The sequence below is a fragment of the Salvelinus sp. IW2-2015 genome, unplaced genomic scaffold, assembly GCF_002910315.2.
Source record: "Salvelinus sp. IW2-2015 unplaced genomic scaffold, ASM291031v2 Un_scaffold2327, whole genome shotgun sequence".
Lineage (NCBI taxonomy): Eukaryota > Metazoa > Chordata > Actinopteri > Salmoniformes > Salmonidae > Salvelinus > Salvelinus sp. IW2-2015.
In genome coordinates, this window is record NW_019943652.1 from 139731 (window position 1) to 148915 (window position 9185).

Sequence of the window (9185 nt, forward strand, 5' to 3'; positions counted from 1 at the left end):
AGTTTAGTAGTTACACCGGCAGGCCCCGGTGGCAATACATTAATACAACCAAAAGCTGACTTGGAAGAGTTCCAGTGTTGGATAGCTATAGCCAGCTAGCTAACATAGCATCCCTCTCTGTTTGAGCCAGGTGTTTGAGTAGGCTAAATTAGCTAGCTGTATTCGCTAAGTAAGTGAAAGTGAAAATATATTTTTTTTTACAACAAAATATAGCTACCACTCTCTCTTTCTTCATTTAAAAAAAAATGTATTTGTTGAAAACTGTTCAACTATTGTCTTTCTCTCTTTTTGAGTCATCTACTCACAACATGTTATGCACTGCAAGCTAGCTGTAGCTTATGCTTTCAGTACTAGATTCATTCTCTGATCCTTTGATTGGGTGGACAACATGTCAGTGCCTCCTAGGTTTTGTATTGACGTCAATGTACCCAGAGGAGGACAGAAGCTAGCAGAGGGAGNCTGATCCTTTGATTGGGTGGACAACATGTCAGTGCCTCCTAGGTTTTGTATTGACGTCAATGTACCCAGAGGAGGACAGAAGCTAGCAGAGGGAGGGGTGGAAGACAAGAAGGAAGGGGCTATCAAAAGACCACTCAGAAGATTTTTATGGCTGGAGGTTATAAAGCCAGGTGTAAATGACCACCGGCTGTTTAGATGATGAGTTTAAATAAAAACGTTTTTGTGTCTGAGGGGGAGACTGAGGACTGAGGCCTGAGTCACGCTAGGTTTTGATACACACACGCTCACACTTGTTTTTCTATCCTAGTGGGGACCTAAAATGTATTTCCATTCAAAATCCTATTTTCCATAACCGCTAACCCTAAACCCTAAACACTTACCTCGACCCCTAACCCTAACCCTAACCCTAATTGTAACCCTAAACTTAACCCCTAAACTTAACCCCTAAATTTAACCCCTAAACTTAACCCCTAAACTTAACCCCTAAACTTAACCCCTACGTTTAAAATAGCCTTTGGGGATGTGGGAAACGTCCCCAACGAGGGATAATTTTCCATGTTTTACTATGCTTCTGGGGATTTCAGGTCCCCACGAGAATAGAAGAACAAGACCACACACACACACACACACACACACACACACACACACACACACACACACAGTTTTCTGTTAAGTTTCTTAAATAAAGGGGCAAGATATTCTTTCATTTCTCTTCCTGTTCTTTATTCAACAGAACAGACCAGTTAAGAGAAAGGAGCTGAAGGAGCAGCTGTACTCTTTCGCTGTGCTCCCTCGCACCCTTTTCTCTCTGTCTCGCTGGGTTCTCTCTCCCTCCCACTTCCCTCCATCCTCTCCCCCCTGGACTCACCTCCCTCCCTCTCTGTCTCTCTCTCTCTCCCCCCACTCCTCTCCCTCGCCCCCACTTCACCCTCCCTCTGTGTTCCCTCTCTCTCTCTCTCTCCCCTCACATCCCTCATCCCTCTTTCACCCCTCTCTCTCACCTCCCTCCCCTCGCCCCTCCCTCTCCACCCTCCCTCCCTCTCCCCTCCATCTCACCCCTCCCTCCCCCTCTTCACTGGCTGTCGCCCCTGATAACGCCTGCCCGCCCACCGCCACCGCGCGCCACTCGCCCCCCGCCCTGTTTTCCCCCGGAAGCCACGCCTTACGGCTCACCCTCTCCCTCCACTCCTTGCACCTCCCTCTCCAGCCTCACCCCCCCTTCTCCTCCCTCCTCTCTCTCGCCATCCCTCATTCCTCCTCCCCACCTCTTCCCTCCCCTCCTTCCCGCCTCCACCCCCTCCTTCCCCCCTTCCTCACCCCCGACCTTATTCCCTCTCACCCTCCATCCTTCCCTCTCACCCTCCCTTCCTCCTTCCCCCCTCCCTCTTCTCCCTCCCTCCTCCTCCCTCCCTCCCGTCTCCCCCCTCCTTCCTTCTTTCCCTCCCTCTCCCCCACCCTCCTTCCCTCTCACCCTTTCCCCTCCCTCCTTCCCCTCACCCCTCCCTCTCCCCTCCCTCCCTCCCTCCCCACCCTCCTTCCTCCCTCTCCCCCCACCCTCATTCCCTCTCACCCTCCATCCTTCCCTCTCACCCTCCCTTCCTCCTCCCTCCCTCCCTTCCTCCCTCCCTCCCTCCCCCTCCTCCCCTCTCCCCCTCCTTCCTTCTTTCCCTCCCTCTCCCCCACCCTCCTTCCCTCTCCCCTCCCTCCCTCCTTCCTCTCCCCTCCCTCTCCCCTCCCTCCCTCCCTCTGACTAATCTAGTTCATCACTTGTATTTCCTCTGAAGGACATATTCCTTGGTTCATAACACTTGGTTCCACTAAGTGTTTATTTATGCGTCTGTGTTAATGTGTGTATTTGTGTTGTGTGTGTGTGTGTATGTGTGTGTGTGTGGTGTGTGTGTGGTGTGTGTGTGTGTGGGTGTGTTGTGTGTGTGTGTGTGTGTATCGTGTGTTCTTCAAGCACCAAGTAGATTTGTCCTTTTCCTCCATCAGCTCTTCAGATCTAATGTCAACAAGATCCCACGGACCATTTGACTTCAGATTCCCCGACGTTTTTGTTTTTCTTCCCGAACGTGACATTTCATGGTGTTTTTTGCTGCAGCTGCAACCCAGGATTTTACGTTGGCGCCTCGCGGCTGGTTTAAGTTCGGAATTAATTCAAAATGGTTAAGTTAAGAGTTAAAGGGTTAAAACTATTTTACAGTCTTTGGCGATGACTCAGCGGGGATCAAACTTGCTGCGGACACTCGAACCACAAGGCCACTGAAATGTTATCGAATACACACATTTCTCTGCAGGATGGTGAACTCAGTGTAATATATTGTTACACCCTACATTACCCTTTTCTCAGTATTACAAAATAGACTATACAAAATACTAATTAGCTTTCCTTTGGTCTGTTCTCTCTTTTTCCTGATTCCTCTTTTTCTGTCTTCTACACCTGCTTTGTCTTTTAATGTTTGCCCCCCCCTTCCCCCCCCCTCCCTCCCTCCCTCTATCTCCCTTCTATAAACGTACCAGATTTCAGTTTTTCCAAACAGCCGCACAACGGACGGAGCTCATGCGTTTCTCCCGTTTTTGGCCCCATCGCCGCTCTTAACAAGTAGTCTCTTCTGATTGGTGCAGAGAGCTCTCAATAAGATAATAGAGGCCAGCCCAATGGAGGGGGAATAGGGATAGTCAGAGGGGGAAACGAGTCACTCACCCACCAGCTTTCATACCATCTGTTATCCAACGAAGGTGAACGGGTCTCACTAGTTACCACAGCCACAAAGTCAGAAGGCCCGCCTACTCGACCAATCAGGCGAGAGGGAGTGTGATGACGCGTATGTAGTGCTCAGAAAAATAACATTTTCAGCTATCTGCGCTGTTGTCTAGTTGTGCACAAATAACCTACACGATGACATTATATTTATTATTATGGACAAACGACAGCCAAGCATCGATTATCATGTCACCAGAATAAGACCCTCTGATATTTATAGGAAAGAAGCATCGAGTTTATCACCTTATAATGTATTAATCTGTAGTCTAATAAACGGCATGTTTCCTGATCAGTCATAGTGGGAGGACCACACAACATGTCATCGCGTCACTCACACAATGTACTTCGAAATTATTTGTTATTATATCAATATTTGCGCATACAAGCGCTTCCACCGAGATATATCGCGCATAGGCTAATTCATTTTATTGACACAAAAAGATCCCATGTCGCGTATCTTGAGCAACTGCCAGCGAAAGAGGCTGAGCGCAGAACTCGGGAGATGTAATGCAGCAGGTAACGAGTCAAACCACATTCACAGCGCGCACACTTATCGCAAAACTATGTGGAGATATGGGATCAGAGCACGACAACGCTCTCTTCACACCGGGGCTGGGGTTGGGGGGGGGGGGTGTTGGAGGAAAACATTGCATTGAGAAGAACTATTGTAAAAACTTGGTTTTTTTTTTTTTTACTTGGTTGATTTTCTGTGTTTATGAAATGAAAAGGTGTCTACTTGAACGCAAACATGTTTGGGAAATACAAAAAAAAAAAACATTCTACGGGTGAGTGACCGATTCAGAGGAAATAATTATTACAGGTCTTTCAAACGAGAACCCTTCCCACCTTCTCGGCTGTGCGTGTTCCTAAACAGATAACAGCATCAGTAAGTGTCCCACACGAGTGATGACTGCTCACCTCCAACACTTGGAAGAGATACTTTGAGACCTACTTCCCAATCCGTTTGACTGTGATTCTGGCTCAGTTCACATGCTGATACAGTGAAATAGAACAGCTGATTGAGCAGTCACGTGACCAAATGCATTCACGGGTCACTACTGAGGAGTTTTGGTTGATGACTAAAAGGAAAACCAACACCATGGCGCGTTGAACATTAATGCCGCATTCAAAACATCTGGGAACTCGGAAATCTCTGACTTCTGACTAAAGCGCGTTCAAGACAACTGAGAACTGAAACAAAAACGAGCTCCGACTGGGAAAAACCGATTTGAACGGTCATCCAACTCAGAATCTCGAGAATAATCTTGAGAAGACAATCAGATATAGAATGTTAGAATGTTTTTCAATTGACTGCTATAGCGCCAAATAAAAAAAAGTAAACATTGGCTTTTGGGGTCGCGAGATTTTTTTGGGATATCAAAAATGCAGTCGAGAGCCAAAAGGAGAACCCCTGAGTTATTCTATTTGATAGAGCAACATTGTTAAATAGTAATAACACATGTTTGACCTTCAACAAATACACAGCTTTTGGCAGGTAAACAAGTCAGCTGAGAGAGTAAAAGACTCCCGATTCAACGGTGTTCCGTTTCAAGTTGTGGACACGAAGACGTATGAATGCCGCCAGGGGAAAGAAAGACAAACCACAGCCTTTTACAACATTAAKCTTCGGGATTTTGGCAATGATGCCGTTTATCTACTACCCAAGAGTCAGATTAAGTCGTGGATACCATTTTAATGTCTCTGTGTCCAATATGAAAGAAGTTAGTAGTTTCGCACGCCTATGCTAACTAGCATTAGCGCAATGACTGGAAGTCTATGAGTATCGGCTGCTAGCATGTTCCTCAAAAAAATGGAAGAAGATGGGACTTTAAACAGGTGTCCTTACTCTGTGGTCACTAAAGTTCCCATGGAACTTATCGGGAGAGTAATGATGAGTACCATTTTATGTGTAATGTGTATATAAAACTGTATTCCTATGATGTAGTACTATGTGTAAAAGTGCCATGTATGTATAATGTATATACTAAATAAAGATTATGTTTAGGGTCAGTGGTTGACCTGGGCACGATTTCACCGGAGCTGAGTACCGGCACCTCAAATGTCCAACAGTACCGGCACCCAACATGAGTACCGGCACCTCAAATGTCCAACTGCTTGAACTCCTGTTCCTCTTTATAGAATATTATCTCTAAAGTATTGTGGAGCTCCTGTTCCTCTTTATAGAATATTATCTCAACAGTATTGTGGAGCTCCTGTTCCTCTTTATAGAATATTATCTCTAAAGTATTGTGGAGCTCCTGTTCCTCTTTATAGAATATTATCTCTAAAGTATTGTGGAGCTCCTGTTCCTCTTTATAGAATATTAGTATCTCAACAGGAGTGTGGAACTGTTCCTCTTATAGAATATTATCTCAACAGTATTGTGGAGTTCCTGTTCCTCTTATAGAATATTATCTCAACAGTATTGTGGAGCTCCTGCACCTAAATATAAACAGTACTGGCACCTATTTCAGTCCAAGTCCAGCGCTGCCATTTACCTTATCCCTAACCTAATTTGAACCAATTCTGAAATGTAAATATTGGTTTGCAGGTCAGGAGTGTCCATATAGCCTTTTCCGTCTGTCTCTGCAGCCGTCATGTTGAGGATATATGGATGAGTCTAAAATGGCGCCCTATTCCCTAATGGGCCCTGCTCAAACGTACTTCACTGTATAGGGAACAAGCTAGCATTTTGCCTGGAGCCTTTCTGTGGTGTTTTCCCCCCCCAGGTGATGACGTGTGTCCTCTGGGGGCTCAGCAGTGGGGTTTACCACCTGTCTGACGTGACACCACAGGAGTTACCTGGTCATTCCATTCTGACACCAGATTGGGTAAGAGGTGTGAACGTTGTTCTTAGCGAAAAACAGAAATAAGACAAACAGAAATGAGATGTAGAGATTTGAGCGAGTAGACAATTCAGATCTAATCAGGGAAAAACCAATCGACCATCAATGGATAGATCAGGGGAACAAGACCAATCAGAACCACTAATGGATAGATCAGGGGAACAAACCAATCAGAACCATCAATGATAGATAGGGGAAACAATCAGAACCATCCTAATGGATAATCAGGGGAACAAACCAATCAGAACATCCTAATGGATAGATCAGGGGACAACAATCAGACCATCTAATGATAGATCAGGGGAACAAACCAATCAAGAACCATCCTAATGGATAGATCAGGGGAACAACCAATCAGAACCATCTAAATGGATAGATCAGGGAGAAAACCAATCAGAACCATCCTAATAGATAGCAATCAGGTGAACAACAGCCAATCAGAACCATCCTAATGGATAGATCAGGGGAACAAACCAATCAGAACCATCCTAATGGCTAGATCAGGGGAACAACCCAATCAGCACATCCTAATGGATAGATAGGGGAACAAACAATCAGACCATCCTAATGGATAGATCAGGGGAACAAACAATCAGAACCATCCTAATGGATAGATCAGGGAACAACCAATCAGAACCATCTAATGGATAGATCAGGGGAACAAACAATCAGAACCATCCTAATGGATAGATCAGGGGAAACACCAATCAGAACCATCCTAATGATAGATCAGGGGAACAAACAATCAGACCATCCTAATGGATAGATCAGGGGAACAACCCAATCAGAACCATCCTATGGATAGATCAGGGGAACAACAATCAGAACCATCCTAATGGATAGATCAGGGGAACAAACCAATCAGACCATCCTAATGGATAGATCAGGGAACAAACCAATCAGAACCATCCTAATGGATAGATCAGGGAAAACAATCAGACCATCCTAATGGATAGATCAGGGAACACAATCAGAACCATAATGGATAGATCAGGGACAAACCAATCAGAACCATCCTAATGGATAGATCAGGGGAACAAACCAATCAGAACCATCTAATGGATAGATCAGGGAACAACCAATCAGAACCATCTAATGGATAGATCAGGGGAACAAACCAATCAGAACCATCTAAAGGATAGATCAAGGGGGAACAAACCAATCAGAACCATCCTAATGGATAGATCAGGGAACAAACAATCAACCATCCTAATGGATAGATCAGGGGAACAAACCAATCAGCCATCCTAATGGATAGATCAGGGGAACAAGACAATCAGACCATCTAAAGGATAGATCAGGGGGACAAACCAATCAGAACCATCCTAATGGATAGTATAGGTGAACAAACCAATCAGAACATCCTAATGGATAGATCAGGGGAACAAACAATTAGAACCATCCTAAATGGATAAGATCAGGAGGACAAACCAATCAGAACCATCCTAATGGATGAGATCAGGGGGAACAACAATCAGAACCATCCTAATGGATAGATCAGGGGACAAACCAATCAGAACCATCTAATGGATAGACAGGGGAAAAACCAATCAGAACCCTCTAATGAGATAGATCAGGGAACAAACCAATCAGAACCATCTAATGGATAGATCAGGGGAACAAACCAATCAGAACCATCCTAATGGATAGATCAGGAACAACCAATCAGAACCATCCTAATGGATAGATCAGGTGACAAACCAATCAGAACCATCTCTAAGATAGATCAGGGGAACAAACACAATCAGAACCATCCTAATGGATAGATCAGGGCACAAACCAATCAGAACCATCCTAATGATAGTCAGGGGAACAAACCAATCAGAACCATCCTAATGGATAGATCAGGGACAAACCAATCAGAACCATCCTAATGGATAGATCAGGGGAACAAACCAATCAGAACCATCCTAATGGATAGATCAGGGGAACAAACCAATCAGAACCATCCTAATGGATAGATCAGGGGAACAAACCAATCAGAACCATCCTAATGGTAGATCAGGGACAAACCAATCAGAACCATCCTAATGATAGATCAGGGGAACAAACCAATCAGAACCATCCTAATGGATAGATCAGGGAAAACCAATCAGAACCATCCTAATGGATAGATCAGGGAAAAACCAATCAGAACCATCCTAATGAGAGATCAGGGAACAACCAATCAGAACCATCCTAATTGGATAGATCAGGGGAACAAACCAATCAGAACCACCTAATGATAGATCAGGGAACAACCAATCAGACCATCCTAATGGATAGATCAGGGAACAAACCAATCAGAAGCCATCCTAATGGATAGATCAGGGGAACAAACCAATCAGAACCATCCTAATGGATAGATCAGGGAACAAACCAATCAGACCATCCTAATGGATAGATCAGGGGAACAAACCAATCAGAACCATCCTAATGATAGATCAGGGGAACAAACCAATCAGAACCATCCTAATGGATAGATCAGGGGACAAGCCAATCAGAACCATCTAATGGATAGATCAGGGGACAAACCAATCAGACCATCCTAATGGATAGATCAGGGGAACAAACCAATCAGAACCATCTAATGGATAGATCAGGGGAACAACCAATCAGAACCATCCTAATGGATAGATCAGGGGAACAAACCAATCAGAACCATCCTAATGGATAGATCAGGGAACAAACCAATCAGAACCATCCTAATGGATAGATCAGGGGAACACCAATCAGAACATCCAAGGATAGATCAGGGAACAAACCAATCAGAACCATCCAATGGATAATCAGGGGAAACAAGCCAATCAGAACCATCCAATGGATAGATCAGGGGAACAAACCAATCAGAACCATCCAATGGATAGATCAGGGGAACACACCAATCAGAACCATCTAATGATAGATCAGGGAACAAACCAATCAGAACCATCCTAATGGATAGATCAGGGAACAAACCAATCAGAACCATCTAATGGATAGATCGGGAACAAACCAATCAGACCATCCTAATGATAGATCAAGGTGAACAAGCCAATCAGAACCATCCTATGGATAGATCAAGGTGGAAACTCGTAATCTGATCAATGGTAGATCAGGGGAAAAACCAATCAGAACCACTCCTAATGGATAGATCC